Below are 16,934 nucleotides of genomic sequence, written 5' to 3'. Positions count from 1 at the left end.
CCACGACCTTGGCAAGATCGACGGCTCTCCAAGAGAGAGCCCCCGAGCCCTGCCTGAGGAGGGCAACGGGCGCGCCTTCCTATGCGTTAGAGGGCGGCGCTCCCTGATCGGGCGTGAATCCTGACGCAGTACCTCCGGAGGTGCCTGCCTCCTTGTGGCTCAGGCCAGGTGAGGTCTTCTTCTTCTTGAGGGTCGCCTCGGGAGGCCTCCCGCTCCTGTGATCTGGGTCTTCGATTGCTGCGGCTTGGAACGCACGCTCAAGCAAGCACACTGCGTCCCTTTCTTCATAGGGTACGGTGATGACTCCATTGCTTCCTGGCATCTTGAGGACATTGTAACCATGGTGAGTCACTGCCATAAACTTGGCTAGGGCTGGGTACCCGCGGATGGCATTGTACGGCAGGCGGATGTGAGCGACGTCGAAGTCGATGAGCTCGGTGCGGTAGTTGTTGCGTTGCCCGAAGGTGACCAGAAGGCGAACCTACCCAATTGGAACAGTGGAACCATCGGTGACTCCTGAGGAAGGCTTGGTCGGTTGAAGCTGGTCGTACGGCATTTGGAGATTATCGAACGTCTCGACGGATAGGACGTTGAGCCCTGCCCTGCCATCGATGAGGGTCCTGGTGACCTGCACGTTGCTGATGACTGGGGAGCAAAGCATAGGGAGGACTCCGGCCGTTGCCGCACACTTGAGCTGGTCTGCGGAACTGAACATGATCGCGCACGAAGACCACCTAAGAGGGCGCATGGCCTCAAGCTTGGGAAGGACTACATTCACCTCGCGAGCAAACTGCTTGAAGATGCGTTGTGAGGCTGGGGCCTGGGCGCCACCCAAGATGCAAGAATTTGCACGCGGCTCTTGGAAGCCCCCAGCCCCATCGTCTTGGTGTTGGTCTTCGTTCCTCCTTGGTGGAGGCGGCAGAGGAGGGAGGCCTGCGTTGCCGTGCGGGTGGCCCTCACGAGACTGGTCCTGCCAGCGGTCCTCGCGAGGGCGGTCACGCCATCCCTGGCGAAGGCCACGGTCCTCCCATCGTCCTCCACCTCTTCCTCCTCCTCGGCCATAGCCCCTGTCATTGCGCTCTGGGCGCCGGCCGATTCGCCCATCTCGCACGGCTCTGAGCTCTTGACATTCGTTGGTGTTGTGGGTGTGGAGGTCGTGGTACATGCAGTACCGTCCGCCCTTGGATGACTCAGGCTGATCCCTGCCTCGCTTGGTGTCCGGTTCCGCTGCTAGCACGGCAGCCCCCTTGCGCTTCACGTCTTTGGCCTTGAGCTTCTTTTCTTCCGGGTCGGCTGCCGGGAGCTCAAGGAGGGAGAGACGCCCTTCCTTAGCCCTGGCGCACTTGGTCGCCAAGTTGAACAGCTCTAGGGATGTGCATAGGTCTTCATGGATTGCTAGCTCTTCCTTCATCTTGATGTCGCACACGCCGTCGGAGAAGGCTAAGATGATAGCTTCTTCAGTTACCTTGGGGATCTTCAGGCGAGCGTAGTTGAAGCGCTGGATGTACTTCTGCAGGGTTTCTCCTGGCTGTTGCTTGATGCGGCGCAGGTCGCTCACGGCCGGGGGCCGGTCGCGAGTGCCCTGGAAGTTGGCCATGAAGCGGGTGCACATCTCGCTCCAAGAGGAGATCGTGCCGGGAGCCAGGTTCAGGAGCCAGGTGCGGGCACCATCCTTGAGCGCCATGGGGAACCAATTCACCATGACCTTTTCGTCTCCGTTGGCGGCTACGATGCCCAGCTCGTAGAGCTGCAGGAACTCCGCGGGGTCCGCTATGCCATCGTAGCGGGGAGGGAGGTGAGGCTTGAACTTGCCTGGCCATGTGACGCCGCGCAGCTCGGGGGTGAAGGCGAGGCAGCCCGCCGTGGCCATCGGCGCCCTTTGCTGGTGCTGGACTTGTTCTTGCGGGTCACCATGTGCCGCCACTTGGAGCAGCGCAGGGTCTCGTCGTGGAGGCGCTGGGGCACGATCTTGGCGCGCCGGCGCTGGGAGCGCGCGAGCACCTTCCCGGGGACGTGGGATCTCTTGGCAGCTCCCTTCCTGCTGCGCAGGCGCCGGACGTGGAGAGTCCCGCCCTGGGTTGCACGCCTTGGAGCCAAGGCACCTTCTTGGGGAGGAGGCGGCGGAGGCGCCTCCTGATCCTCGCCCCCTGCACGGGACGGAGGGCGAAGCAGCGAGAGGGACCGCAAGGGGGAGCCCCCTTCGGCACTGAGGAGCTCGGTGATGCGGGCGAGCTAGTCCTCGTAGAGGTCGTCGATGGGGCGATAGTGTAGGAGCTCCCACGCCAAGAGTAGCGAGGCGTGCGCATCCATGGGTGCGCGACGGGCGTGGGACGACGAGCCAGCTGGAGTCAGCGACGGGGTGGCGGTGCAGCCATCCCGCCGCACCGAAGGATGCTGGGACGAGGCCTGCTGCTCGTTCCCCACCAGGTCGGTGGCGGCGTTGGCGGCGGGTGACGGGGAACGACGAGGGGTGCCGCCGACGGGTGCCGTCTGGGCGACGCGAGTGGCGCGAGCAGCCCGGCGCTCGGCGCGAGCCCGACGAGCGTCAGCCATGGACACGACGAAAGATCACACACGAACAACGGAAGAAAGATTCCGGCGCACCCCTACCTGGCGCGCCAAATTTCGGATTTCGGGTTCCGGCAGACCCTTGAGGTTCGAACACTGGGGTGCGCATGGAGATCTCTCCCCTACCGATCTACGTCCGATCCTCTCGTGCGAACTAAGATGAAAATGATGAACAACACAAGAGGCACGAGGTTCATACTGGTTCGGGCCACCGTTGTTGTGTAATACCCTACTCCAGTGTGTGGTATGGTGGATTGACTCAGGAGCAGATGAGGATCAGTACAAAGGAAGAACAGCCTCGCGAGAGGTATTCTTGAGCTGGTGCGATGAACTGCTAGGGTGAGTTCAGTCGCCTCTCTCTCTATCTCTGCTAGGGTTCTACCAGATTTCCAGCCGTCCCTCTACTCTGTGGTGGCTAGCTCTATTTATAGAGGCCCTGGGCCTCTCCTCGAATAATTGAGCGGGAAGGGCGCCAACAATTGGCCATTTTGAAAGGGAACATCTAGTACAAGTTATCCTGACCAAAGGTGGTCTTCGGCTGCCAAAAGCACTGGTGATGACGCCATCTTGGGCTCCACGGTGACCTCCATCCTGCCGCTCGGCTGGTCTTGGTCTCGTTGCACCGGAATGGTAACCTTTGCCTGATACCTTGGCCTGTGCTTGCCCCCTTTGCACCAAAGGGGAAATAAGGACCCTGTGCAGGCTGGCGCCCGCCTGGCTTTGATCGTCCTGGCTTGCGTCATGGGATCCTTGTGAGGTACCCTTGCATTGATCTCTCCGCCTCCTCGCGAGCCTGCCTCATGAGGCCGCTCTCGAGGAAGCTTCATGTCATCCGCCCCGCGAGGCTTGGCCCCTCGCGAGGGTCTTGAGCTTGGGCCGATGAAGATGGGCCGCGCTGGGCCCCACCTGAGCCACGCCGCAGGCCGCAGGAAGGCAAGTCTAGGGACCCTCGTTCTCAGAACGCCGACACAAACGAAGTACACCAAGGACTTATTCAAGAAGTTCAATATGCAAGAATGCAAAGGTATGACTACACCCATGCCTACTTGTGGACACCTTGATTAGACCAAAGATGGTGAACCGGTTGATCAAAAGGTTTATCGCTCTATGATTGGTTCATTATTATATCTATGTGCTTCTCGTCCCGATATCATGCTAAGTGTGTGCATGTGTGCACGATATCAAGCTGCTCCTAAGGAATGTCATCTTAAGGCCGTGAAGAGGATAGTGAGATACTTAGTACATACACCAAATTTTGGCATTTGGTATCCAAAGAGGGCTTCCATTGATCTTGTTGGGTACTCCGACTCGGACTATGCTGGTGACAAGGTTGATAGAAAGTCCACTTCGGGTACTTGTCAATTCCTTGTTAGATCTCTTGTGTCTTGGTCTTCCAAGAAACAAAACTCGGTATCCTTATCCACCGCCGAAGTGGAATACATTGCCGCTGGTTCATGTTGTGCTCAATTACTTTGGATGGCCCAAACTCTTAAAGATTATGGGATATATGTGAAACACGTTCCATTACTTTGTGACAATGAAAGTGCTATCAAGATTGCTCACAATCCCGTGCAACACTCTCGAACTAAGCATATTGAAGTTCGTCATCATTTCATTCAAGATCACGTTGCTAAGGGTGAAATAAACCTTAAGCATGTTCGCACCAATAAGCAATTAGCGGATATATTCACTAAACCACTTGATGAGAAAGTGTTTTGCAGATTAAGAGGTGAATTCAAAATCATCGATGCTTCAAACTTGGAGTAGGAACTCCATTGGATACATGCAATACTTGAGCTTACGACTAATCACTTGATATTTTCTCCTATGATTGATTATCTTATGTCTTGAAAATTTGCATCTTGCATGTTATCTAACCCTTGTAGGTACTTTGATGAATCTAATTCTATGATATTTCAACTCACTCACATCTTGAGCAATCTCTACATCACCAAGTCTCTACACAATGGTGGTTGAAGACAAGGAAGCACAAAACCTTTCAAACATATCGTTTGACAAATTCTATGTTGAGTTTCATGATTGTCATGTTGGATACACAAGTGCTCTTCCTTGCGAAAACTAACCCATGTAGGTAGACGAACTCAAAATCCAAAGGGTGCTCCCAACTCTTGATGGGCTACATCAACCTTGAGCAATCCACACAAGTTCAACTACATGATCAAGATCAACACCGCCACCCAAGGTATGTCATTCCATCTTAGAGAAGCTTTACTCCAAGTCATGAGTCAAAGCAACTCGACAAGATGTGAATACATCAAGATACTTAAACTAAAAATGGTAACCCCTTTTTGAGCTTAAACGATGAGTACGACCTATGATCAAGTGATCTCACTTGACTGCTAAGTCAATATACTCTAACATAGGTGACTTTGTCACCGCCCAACTCTAGATGAAGTTCTCTTGTGTTCTTTTCTGTGTTCTTGCATTTGTCTCATGCATATTTGTTTCCCCTTTCAAAAAAAACTTCATCTATATCTTTTAGTTTTTTTCTTTGTTCTTTGTTCTGCATTTTCTGCATCCAATTCATCGCAAATCTTTGGAGATCTTATTTATCTAGTGAGCCGATGTGACAAGTGTTTTTCTCTATGATGAACTCGGTTCCACTGGTTTCATGTTTCCGGTCTAGCCAAAGATTTTCGGAGCAACCGAAGCATACAACTCGGTGACACCGATTTCACTACAGGATAAACATTTTGCCATTTATTCCTGCTTTATTCTTGATCCAGCTCCGCTCAATGAATCTTGTCCTCTACAAGCATCACATTTACCTTAATGCTTTGTACTGTGATTCAAGGACCGAATCCATTCACAACAAATTCCAGAAGACCCTTCTTGGAAATTGATGTCAAAGGGGGAGAGAGAGATCACATCAAAGCTTAATAATATCTCTAGGGGGAGAGATCTCTAGGGGGAGGGAATACTCCAGGAAAGAGTAATCTTCAAGGATCCCAGATGCTTGATGTTCAAGAGGAGAGATGCCACATGTCTTCTTGGGGGAAAGACATGTTCATATGTGCTTATTTGCATTAGCTCTGTTCATTTGTTTCTTTGAGCTCTGTTTTTCTGTTCCCTATCTTCTCCCAGTATCCCATGCTAGATTCAGGGGGAGCAAGACATCCAAGGGAAAGAAAATTCTTAAATTCATTGCATACCTTTCTCTTTGGGGACATGTCAATATCTATCGTGGTACTCTGTACTCACTCTACATGTCATCCCAGTCTTGGCACTCTTGTGGTTTCTTTTGTTTCCTCTAGCTAGTAGGTGCATCTGTGTTATCTAACCTTGTTTACGCAGGCTCATCCCATCCTAGCCAACTAAAGACCACAAGGTAAGTATATGCATCATAGTCATGTGTATGGGAAATTCTTGCTGATGTACATACTGTTTGCAAGGACTCATGGGCATGAAGGTACATTTCCCATATTCATATCTTTTGCCCTGATGCATATAGCCAAGATACATGTAACACATTGCCTACTCTGTCATGGTTATGCTCTCACATGCTTCTATATTCCATATTCACATGATTGCATACATGTAGGGGGAGCCTATGCTTGTTACATGTCTTTCCAAAGCTTTACTTGCTATTCTCTATATCTTTATCTAAAGCTTTGATGTATGTTGCCATCAATTACCAAAAAGGGGGATATTGAAAGCACAAGTGCTCCCTGGGTGATTTTGATAATTAATGACAACATATCTCTTGTTGGACTAATACTTTTACCTAGTATGTTTCAGACAAGTTCAACAAATTAAGTGGCATGGACTAAAGGATGTGGAACCCTTTCAAGATGCTAAGGACAAAGGATTGGCTCAAGCTTCAAGATCAAGACTCTACATTTTCTATTTTAGTGATCCAAGATCACATTGAGTCTATAGAAAAAGCCAATACTATCAAGAGGGGATGAGGTGTTGCTTAATGGCTTGCTTGCTCAAAGTGCTTAGTGATATGCTCCAAAACCCTCAACTACCTTCCCACATCCACATATGACCTAAACCAAAATTCAAACTCGGCCCCACCGATTCTTTCTATCCGGCGCCATCGAGTTCAGATGTCATAGCCACTGCCACAAACCCTAGGCAAATCGGTTTCACCGATAGGGATCTCGGTCTCACCGAGATGGGATTGTAATCTCTCTGTGTAAGTCCATTGCCAAAATCGGTCTCACCGAGTTTGAGCAATCGGTACTACTGAGATTACAATGCAAACTCTCTGGTCAGCTTATTACCAAAATTGGTTCCACCGAGTTTGTGTAATCGGTACCACTGAGTTTGCCTGACCAACTCTCTGGTTAGCTTATTACCAAAATTGGTCCCATCGAGTTTGTGTAATCGGTCACACTGAGATTATGTTATGCCATAACCCTAACCATATCGGTCCTACCGAGTTGCATGTCAGTCCCACCGAAAATCCTAACGGTCACTAGATTTTGCTAAATCGGTCCGACCGAGTTTCTAAATTCGGTCTCACCGAGATTGGTAAATCGTGTGTAATGGATAGTTTTTGTGTGGAGGCTATATATACCCCTCCACCCACTCTTCATTCGTGGAGAGAGCCATCAGAACATACCTACACTTCCAATACACATTTTCTGAGAGAGAACCACCTACTAATGTGTTGAGGCCAAGATATTCCATTCCCACCATATGAATCTTGATCTCTAGCCTTACCCAAGTTGCTTTCCACTCAAATCTTCTTTCCACCAAATCCAAATCCTGTGAGAGAGAGTTGAGTGTTGGGGAGACTATCATTTGAAGCACAAGAGCAAGGAGTTCATCATCAACACACCATTTGTTACTTCTTGGAGAGTGGTGTCTCCTAGATTGGCTAGGTGTCACTTGGGAGCCTCCGACAAGATTGTGGAGTTCAACCAAGGAGTTTGTAAGGGCAAGGAGATCGCCTACTTCGTGAAGATCTACCGATAGTGAGGCAAGTCCTTCGTGGGCGATGGCCATGATGGGATAGACAAGGTTGCTTCTTTGTGGACCCTTCGTGGGTGGAGCCCTCCGTGGACTCGCGCAACCGTTACCCTTCGTGGGTTGAAGTCTCCATCAACGTGGATGTACGATAGCACCACCTATCGGAACCACGACAAAAACATCCGTGTCTCCAATTGCGTTTGAATATTCCAAACCCTTCCCCTTACATTCTTGCAAGTTGCATGCTTTACTTTCCGCTGCTCATATACTCTTTGCATGCTTGCTTGATATGTATTGTGTTTGTTAAACTTGTGCCAAAACTCCACTTCAACTTAAAGAAATTAAAAACTGCAGCTTTTGGTACTTAGTGTCTGATCACCCCCCTCTAGACACCTCTTCTCGATCCTTTCAGTAGCAGCGGGCGCTGGGCCTGCCGCAGGCCTCGCCTGCAGCTCCTCCAGCGACAACGACAACTTCTGGTGGTCTAGTGAGTCTCCCAAGCTCGTGGAGTCTCCAGAGATGAGCGACGACAAGTACGTGCCCCCGAGCTCCCGCCGAGCCCGGAGCAGAGCTGCAGCGTCAGGCTGCCGCCGACGCTGATCTGGATGAGGTTGGCGCCGGCCTCAGGTGGCCCACTGTTGATGATGACGTCATCCACAGGGGCACGCGTAGTTAGGACTCCCTAGGTTCTTGTCTTTTGTTCCCTGCGAGGAATCAGGAAATGGACCCCGCTGGGGCTTGTAAGACGTCTGTAGTGTCCTTTTTTTGACATTATCCTTATTATGAAATTGTGCGTGTGCTTGCTACGTTCAGGCTCAGTTTCCCCTTTCCAACCTCGTGATGGCGAGGTGCTCTACACCGATGGGTCCCGATCCCCAGGCAGGCTTCAGTCGTTGCTGGTATGCCAGGTCGCATGCCATGGTCAAGGCCAGGAGGTGAGCGGCCCAAGGTCCAGTAAGAGCCCCTGAGGCGTGATGCTCAGGAGGTCCCCTTTGGCGCGCAAGCAACCGCCGAGAGGTAGGAGAGGGATACTATGTCACCGCAGCGGGGCTACACAAATGAGAACTCTACGCTGTAGCGGTTGACTGAGCGCGAAACTTATCTTGGCAATCTGGGGTTGGTTCCTCGCGAGATGCCAGGCTTGGGCGTCGGCCGTTGTTGAGTAGCTAGGTCAGACCCGTGCGGGCCTCCCCCTCCCCTCCATGTTATTCTTGGTGCTCTGCATCCTCAGGTCCCGGCCCTCGAGCGAGCTCAGCCGCCGCTGGTATGCCAGCTCGCGTGCCATGGTCAAGGCCAGGGGGTGAGGGCTAGAGAGCCAGTAAGAGCTCCTGAGGCGCGATGCTCAGGAGCCCCCCTTTTAACGCACAAGCGAATCGCATGAGAGAAGCGGGAGAGTCCGTGGTACCGCCTGCTATGGCCTTAGGAAGTTCCCGCAAGTTAGCGCGAGGAAGGGCACCGGTCGCCTTGGTGATTGCTGATTCGCTTCTGGTATGTGGGAGGGGGCTCCCTGCCACAGAGAGCCCTTGGGGCATGTACAACCCTGCCCTGACGTGTGGCTTGCACGACAGGGTTAGACGGGGTGTGTCTGGGCACTTGTGAGCCAGCGCGGGACTTACGAGGCCCTACCTCAAGGCGGGTTGCGCCTGGTCTTGACTCTTGTTCGATGTCTTGGTCCTGCGAGGTGGTTAGACAACCTGCACCGAACGATTCTCCTGAGGTAATCGCGTGGGAAAGCCAAGCACCAACGGCCCCCCGAGGTGACGTGAACAGGACCAGCCCGCCAGACAGAGCTCGGCTGTTGGATTTATCGACGCTACAGGGACGGACCCGAGCACAGACGCCATGCCTAATCCTCTCCCGCGAAGGGTCCTGAAGAAATACGACCGACGCGCGGCTCCCGCGATGGGCGACAATCAAGCAGGTGATAGTCATAGATAGATCAAGCATGAAAGGCAACCTAGCTCAGGTAAATGCCTAATGATACGCGCCACTGGGCCCGGCCCGAGTGGCTTGGGGATGATGCAGCCCGAGGGGCGCCCCCATCAAGGTAAGCTAAAGACATAAACAATGAAAGATACATGCCACAGGGACGGACCCACGCGGCCTGGGAATAATGCAGCCCACTGGGTGCTCCCAGCTAAATGAACTTGGAAAATGTCACCTGGTTCCGTTGATGAAGGGGTGTTGAATCAGCTGAAGGCACGCGGTGAAGGGGTTGCTTCTCATGAGCCACCGGGGCCCTGAGCCTCGGGAGGCTCTGGGGGTCCAGGTGGTTCCTTGAGGACCGTCTCCATCTTCGCCAGGACTGCGTGGTGCCCGGCCTCCTGACCCGCCATGACGCTCCGCAGGTTGCGCTGGAAGGCAGCGGCCATGCTCGGCAGGCCGAACGGCATGCAAACATAGCTGTGAGGTGGACCTTCGCAGCGCCTGACACGCGAAGGCCAGAAGCACTCCTGAGATGCGGCTCGGTTGAGCCTTGGTATGTCGATGCAGACGCGTAGCTCACCACTCTCACCTGGGTGGGGAGCAGCGCCAGGCAATGTTGGGGATATCGCTTATCGGGAACTTATCGGTCGACCCATGATAAGGGGTAAATCAGCCAGTTTATCGGCATATCGGTCGATTTATCACCATATCGGATGATTTATCGGCCGATTTATCTTATCGGTGAGACACGGGTAAGCGATAAATCGGCCGATATATTGGAATATCGGAAGATATCTTGAACAGTAGCGCCAGGTAGGCGGCAGTCGCCGCGTATTGCTCTTGCTTCCTGAAGATCCTGAGATACCTCGGTGATGAACTCCTGAGCACCGGGTGCTCTTTGCCCAATGTCCTCCTGAAGGAGACGTTCCGCGAAACACGCCTCCAAGTGGTGCCCGAGCGCCTCCCTCGTGACGTTGGCGAGGTCTGAGGCCCTCCAGAAGAGAGCCCCCGAGCCCTACCCAAGGAGGGCACCGGGCACGCCTTCCTATGCGATAGAGGGAGGCGCCCTAGGTGCAGGCGCTGATCCTGACGAGGTGCCACTTGCGGTGCTGCCCTCCTGAGGTCCGGCACGGAGTTGCTTCTTCTTCTTCTTGGGGACGACCTCCGGAGGGTACGGAGCTGCATTGTGGCCGGGGTCTTCGATTGACACCGCTTGGAATCCGCGCTCGAGGGAGCACACCGCGTCTCTTTCTTTGCAGGGGAGTGTGATGATCCCACCGCTTCCTGGCATCTTGAGGACGTTGTAGCCGTGGTGCGTGATGGCCATGAACTTGGCCAGGGCCGGATACCCGAGGATGGCATTTTATGGCAGACGGATCTGGGCGACGTCGAAGTCGATGAGCTTGGTGCGGTAGTTGTTGCGCTGTCCATAGGTCACTGGGAGGCGGACCTGACTGATCGGCGTGGTGGAGCCGTCGGTCACTATTGAGAAAGGCTTGGTGGGATGAAGCTGATCATGGGACACTTGGAGGCTGTCGAACGTCTCGACGGACAGGACGTTGAGCCCTGCGCCGCCGTCGATGAGGGTCTTGGTGACTTGCACGTTGCTAATGATGGGTGAACAAAGCATCGGGAGGACGTCGGCGGTAGCCGCACACTTGAGCTGGCCTGCTGAGCTGAATGTGATGGCGCACTGGGACCACCTGAGTGGGCGCGTGGCCTCGAGCTTGGGGAGGACTGCGTTCACCTCACGAGCAAACTGCTTCAAGATACGCTGTGGGGCTGGGGCTTGAGCTTCGCCCAAGATGTAGGTGATGGCACGCGGCTCCTGGAAGCCCCCAACGCCTCGTCTTGGTGGTGGTCGTCATTCCTTCTTGGTGGTGGTGGCAGTGGAGGGAGACCGGCGTTGCCCTGAGGACGATCCTCATGAAGCTGATCCCTCCAGGCGCCCTCGCGAGGCTGATCCTGCCAGTGGTCCTCACGAGGCCGGTCGCGCTACTCTTGGCGCAGGCCACGGTCATCCCAGCGTCCGCCACCATGTCCTCCTCCTCCTCGACCGTAGCCCCGGTCGTTGCGCTCGGGGCGTCGACCGAAGCGTCCTTCTCGAATGGCTCTGAATTCTTGACAATCGCTGGTGTTGTGGCTATGCATGTTATGGAAGGTGCAGAACAGTCGGCTGCTCTTGGATGACTCGGGCTGGTCCCTGCCGCGCTTTGTGTCCGGCTCCACCGCGAGCACGGCTTCTCCCTTGCGCTTCACGTCTTTGGCCTTGGCTTTCTTCTCCTCCGGATCCACAGCCGGGAGCGCGACGAGGGAGAGGCACCCCTCCTCAGCTCTTGTGCACTTGGTCGCCAGGTTGAGCAGCTCCAGGGACGTGCACAACTCCTCGTGGATGACGAGCTCCTCCTTAACTTGACGTCGCATATGCCATCGGAGAATGCAGAGATGATGGCCTCGTCCATCACCTTGGGGATCTTGAGGCGGACGTTGTTGAAGCGCTGGATGTACTTCAAGAGGGTCTCTCCTAGTTGTTGCTTGACGCGGCGCAGGTCACCCACAGCCGATGGGCGGTCGCGAGTGCCTTGGAAGTTGGCGACGAAACGGTCGTGCATCTCGTCCCAGGAGGTGATCGAACCTGGAGGCAGGTTCAGGAGCCAGGAGCGGGCACCATCCTTGAGAGCCATGGGAAACTAGTACGCCATGACTTTCTCGTCACCGTTGGATGCCTCGATGCTCAGCTCGTAGAGCTGCAGGAACTCCGCCGGGTTGGGGGTGCCATCGTAGCGAGGAGGCAGATCCGGCTTGAACTTGCCCGGCTAAGCGACGCTACGCAGCTCAACGGTGAAGGCGCGGCAGCCTGCCATGGTCACCGGAACTCTGCGCCGGTGGAGAACTTGTCCTTGATGGGGTCCGCGCACCGCCGCCGCAGGCGGCGTGCGGTTTTGCCATGGCGGCGCGGGGAGCGCGGGGGCGTTTTCTTGCGGCCGAGGGACTTCTTGGCAGCTTCTTTCTTCTGGCGCGGGCGCCGGACGCGGCAGGTCACGCCGTGGGGCCGCGTGCCTGGGTGCCAGGACCCCGTCTTGTGGTAGAGGTGGTGGAGGCGCTTCGGGGGCCACGCCGCCCGCGGCTGGCGGAGGGCGAGGTGGCGAGAGGGACGACGCAGGGGAGCCCCCTGCGGCGCTCATAAGCTTGGCGATGCGGTCGAGCCAGTCCTCGTAGAGGTCGTCGATTGGGCTGTAGAGCAGGAGCTCGCGCGCCATGCACAGAGCAGCCTGCGCGTCCACAGGAGCGCGACAAGCATGGGATGAGGAACCGGCCGGGGTCAGCGATGGGGTGGCGGTGCGGCCGTCCCGCCGCATCGAGGGGTGCAGCAAGGATGCTTGCTGGTCATTCCCCGCCGGGCTGGTGGCGGCGTTGGCGGCAGGCGACGGAGAACGATGGGGCGGCCCACCTACGGGAGCCGTCTGAGCAACACAGGCGGCGAGGGCAGCCTGACGCTCAGCGCGAGCGCGGCGAGCGTCCGACATGGAGACGATGGAGCAACGAGACGCAGAGTGACGGAAGGGAAGCTTTGGCACACCCCTACCTGGCATGCCAAATGTTGGATCACGGGTTCCGGCAAAACCCTCAAGGTTCAAACACTGGGGTGCGCGTGAAGATTTCTCTCCTACTGATTCACGTCCTAGATCAACTAAGATCTTACGAACTAACTCGACAAACTCACAACACAAGGGACACAAGATTTATACTGGTTCGGGCCACTGTTGTGGTGTAATACCCTACTCCAGTGCGGCGTGGTGGATTGCCTCTTTGGCTGAGGATGATTAGTACAAAGGGAAGAACAGCCTCCTGAGGAGAGTTGTTCTTGTGCTTGGTGAACTCGTGGTTGTCCTGGTCTCTCTTGGCCAGACTAGTCTATCGATCCTTCCTCCCTCCTAGCTACATTGGTGGCTAGTCCTATTTATAGAGGCCCTGGTCCTCTCCCCAAATATTGAGCAGGAAGGGAGCCAACAACGGCCATTTTGAAAGGGGACAGCTAGTACAGCTTATCCTGACAAAAGCAGTCTTCGCCTGTCAAAGGCTCTGGCCGTGATGCCGTCTTGGGCTCCACGGTGACCTCTGTCTTGCCGTACTTCTGGTCTTGGTCTTGTTGCACTGATATGGAAATCTTTGCTTGACGCCTCGGTACTCTGTGCCTGCGCCTGCTTCCTTAGAACCGAAGAGGAAACAACGACATTGTGCGCTATGGCGCCCGCCTGGCCTTGGTCGTCATGGCTCACGTCACTGGAACCTCGTGAGGTTTGCCTGGCCTTGAACTCTCTGCCCCTCATGAGCCAGCCTGATGAGGCCACTCCTGAGGAGGTCTTGTGTCGTCTGCCTCGCGAGGCTTGGCCCGTCGCGAGGGTCTAGAGTCTTTGCTGGTGAAGATGGGTTGTACGGGCCCGCTCGCAGAGCCATGCCGTGGGTCGCAGGTAGGCAAGTCTGGGGACCCCCGTTCCCAGAACACCGACAAAGCGGACACTAAACATGGCACACCCAAGGTTTTAGAGGTTATGCCTGCCTCTACCGAAGTCGCCGGGTAAGCAGGCGCGTGTTGATGAGCCGCTAGCTCGGCCTCCCGACGCGCTGTTCCCTGATCCACCAGAGTCTGGGCATTGGCACCACTGCGCCTCGGGTCATGTCCACGGGGCTGGTTATGGCGCTGTTCAGTACTTGAAACCGCTGGTGAGTCAATGTGCATGTTGTAACTCCGGCTTGGACGATGGTTTGAGTGAATCCGCTCACGACTATAAGAATAAGCCGCTTGTTGTTCCAATGCCGTCTGAAGAAGTTCTCTGGCCCTCCGCATTTCAATCGCCGTCAGTGACTCGCGTTCAACTGGCAGAGCCGCCAATCACGACGCCACAACAATCGTATTGTCCAAAGGGTTAGAATAATGACCCGGTGGTGTCGAAACATGCTGAGGCGGGGTATTATTCACACGTGGAGGGTCCATCATGCGTGGCTGAACCGGCGCTCCTGCCCTGGGTGCTTCAACCATTCGGTTTACCACCGGCGGGTCACTGGTCCCCGCTCCAAGCGTGTTGAAGAGGTTCCTCGGCTCGTAAGCCGGGGGTAGATGACTTCGGTGTCTCCTCCTCATAATCTCATTTGAAGCATTCTGATCCAACGTGAGCCGGAAGGAGTCTGCTTGGATCCGCTGTGCCTAGGCCTCCAAGACAGCCTGCTCTGCAGTCATCCTAGCGTTCTCAGCCGCCAACTCTTCCTTGGCTTGAGCTATCTCATCTCGCCGCTTAGCCACATCCAGCTTGTGATGTTCCTGGTTATCTGGGGTTACCTCCACACCCATCAAAGTTGCCAAAGCTTCTAATAACTCGGTGAGAACTTGAGCCGGCGGGCATGCAAACCAGCCAGCACCAGTCGCCGCCGCTGCACTGGATGTCATAGCCGCAGCGGTTGTCGAACCAAGAGCTAGCTGTGTGCCAGCCATGAAGATCGCGACCCTGTTCGGCGGCTCATGGGGGTCCAGAATACTGTCAGCATCAGAACATCCCCCAAGCCGGCCGTCTTGTAGTTGATACATTGAGTTGGTCTCGCCGGTTGACAACTCACCATCAGGGCAGATATCCATCTCGCCACCGAACACAGATCCTTCCTCAAATTCGTCGCCATGGATAAATCCAACGAAGGCGCTCCTCACGACGGGTTGAACCCGGGCGGGTCGTGCACGCTGAGCGGTCTCGATGATGTCGGTGCAGATGTCCGGCTCAGGGACCGGTTCGCCGATCTTGCCAATGAAGACGTGGATTCCGCCGAAGGGAACCCGGTACCCGTACTCAATTGAGCCGGCCTCAGGACCCCAACATGCATCATCGATGTAGAGCTTGCTCCGACGACTCTTGGTCATCCAGCCCACAGCGTATCCCGTGATCCCTTCAAAGCTACCCTTCAAGAACTTGAAACCACCATGCGACAGCCCCACGGTGGGCGCCAACTATCGTGGAATTTTCACGGCAGATGTCCTAGCAGAAGGACTTAGTCGTGGAGCCATCGCAACTAGGTTAGCTTAAAGGGGTTAAAGGGAGAAAGGACACAGGGAGTTTATACTGGTTCGGCCCCTTGCGGTGAAGGTAAAAGCCTACTCCAGTTTGAGTTGGTATTGCTTGGGTTTCGATTACCAGGGAGCGAATATGCTTGACCTAGTTCTGGATCTCTTGTTTCTTACCCTAAGCCGCTGCCGAGCCGTCCCTTTATATACACAGGTTGATGCCCAGTGGCTCACGGAGTCCCGGCCGGCTCATACACAACGTGTCCGGCCCGGTGACTAACTAAGTTTGCCTTACAACACAAGTCATACATATATGGCAGTTTACACATGTGGGCTTTAATTCACCTTCAGGCTTCGGGCCTTCAGTAAGCCCCCTTCGTGAACCGCCTTCTTCCACATCTTCATGGGCCTTGCTTTTTATGAACCTCCAGTGGTATGACCCGGCCCCTCCTGGGCGGGTCATACCCAATAGTTATATCCCCAACACTACCCGGCGACCCTCTCCTCGTCGCCTTGTGAGAGAGTGATCACCTGGTTGTATCTGGTACTTGGAAGGGTGTGTTTTATTAAGTATCCGGTTCTAGTTGTCATAAGGTCAAGGTACAACTCTGGACCATCCTTTTACCAAGGGACACGGCTATTCGAATAGATAAACTTCCCTGCAGGGGTGCACCACATTACCCAACACGCTCGATCCCTCTGGTCGGACACACTTTCCTGGGTCATGCCCTGCCTCGGAAGATCAACACATCGTAGCCCCACCTAGGCCTAACAGAGAGGTCAACACGCGGGTCTAAATCCTATGCGCGCAGGGGTCTGGGCCCATCGCTCGTTGCACACCTGGACGTTTCGTACGCGACCGGTGAGCAGACCTAGCAACCTCCATTACAAAGGAAATTGCATTACGCGGTCCAACCCGGCACGCGCCGCTCAGTCGCTGACGTCAAGAAGGCTTCGGCTGATACCATGATGTCGAGTGCCCATAATTGTTCCCGCATAGTTGGTTAGTGCGTATAGGCCAGTGGCCAGACTTAGATCAAATTCCAAGATCTTGTTTAGCATGTTAACTAATATAACCGCGGATGCTGACCAGGGCTAGGCCCACCTCTCACCTAGGTGGTCTTAACCCGCCCTGTCGCTTCGCCACAAAGATCCACACAAAGGGCCGTCAGGAAAGTATGTCCTTTCAGCCCCCAATCCGTGAATCACCCACACATACTCTACGAGCTGACCCGACTTTAGTCACCACATGTATCATATATTATGTATATAAGTAATATACCCGTGATCACCTCCCAAGTGATCATGGCCCAATAGTATAGCATGGCAGACGGACAAGAATGTAGGGCCACTGATGATAAACTAGCATCCTATACTAAGCATTTAGATTGCAGGTAAAGGTAACAACAGTAGTAGCATGGACACTCTATGCAGCAGAATAGCATTAACC

Source organism: Triticum urartu, chromosome 3, assembly GCF_003073215.2.
Source record: "Triticum urartu cultivar G1812 chromosome 3, Tu2.1, whole genome shotgun sequence".
NCBI classification, from domain to species: domain Eukaryota; kingdom Viridiplantae; phylum Streptophyta; class Magnoliopsida; order Poales; family Poaceae; genus Triticum; species Triticum urartu.
The sequence above is the reverse complement of the archived record's forward strand: the minus strand, read 5'-3'. Positions refer to the sequence as shown.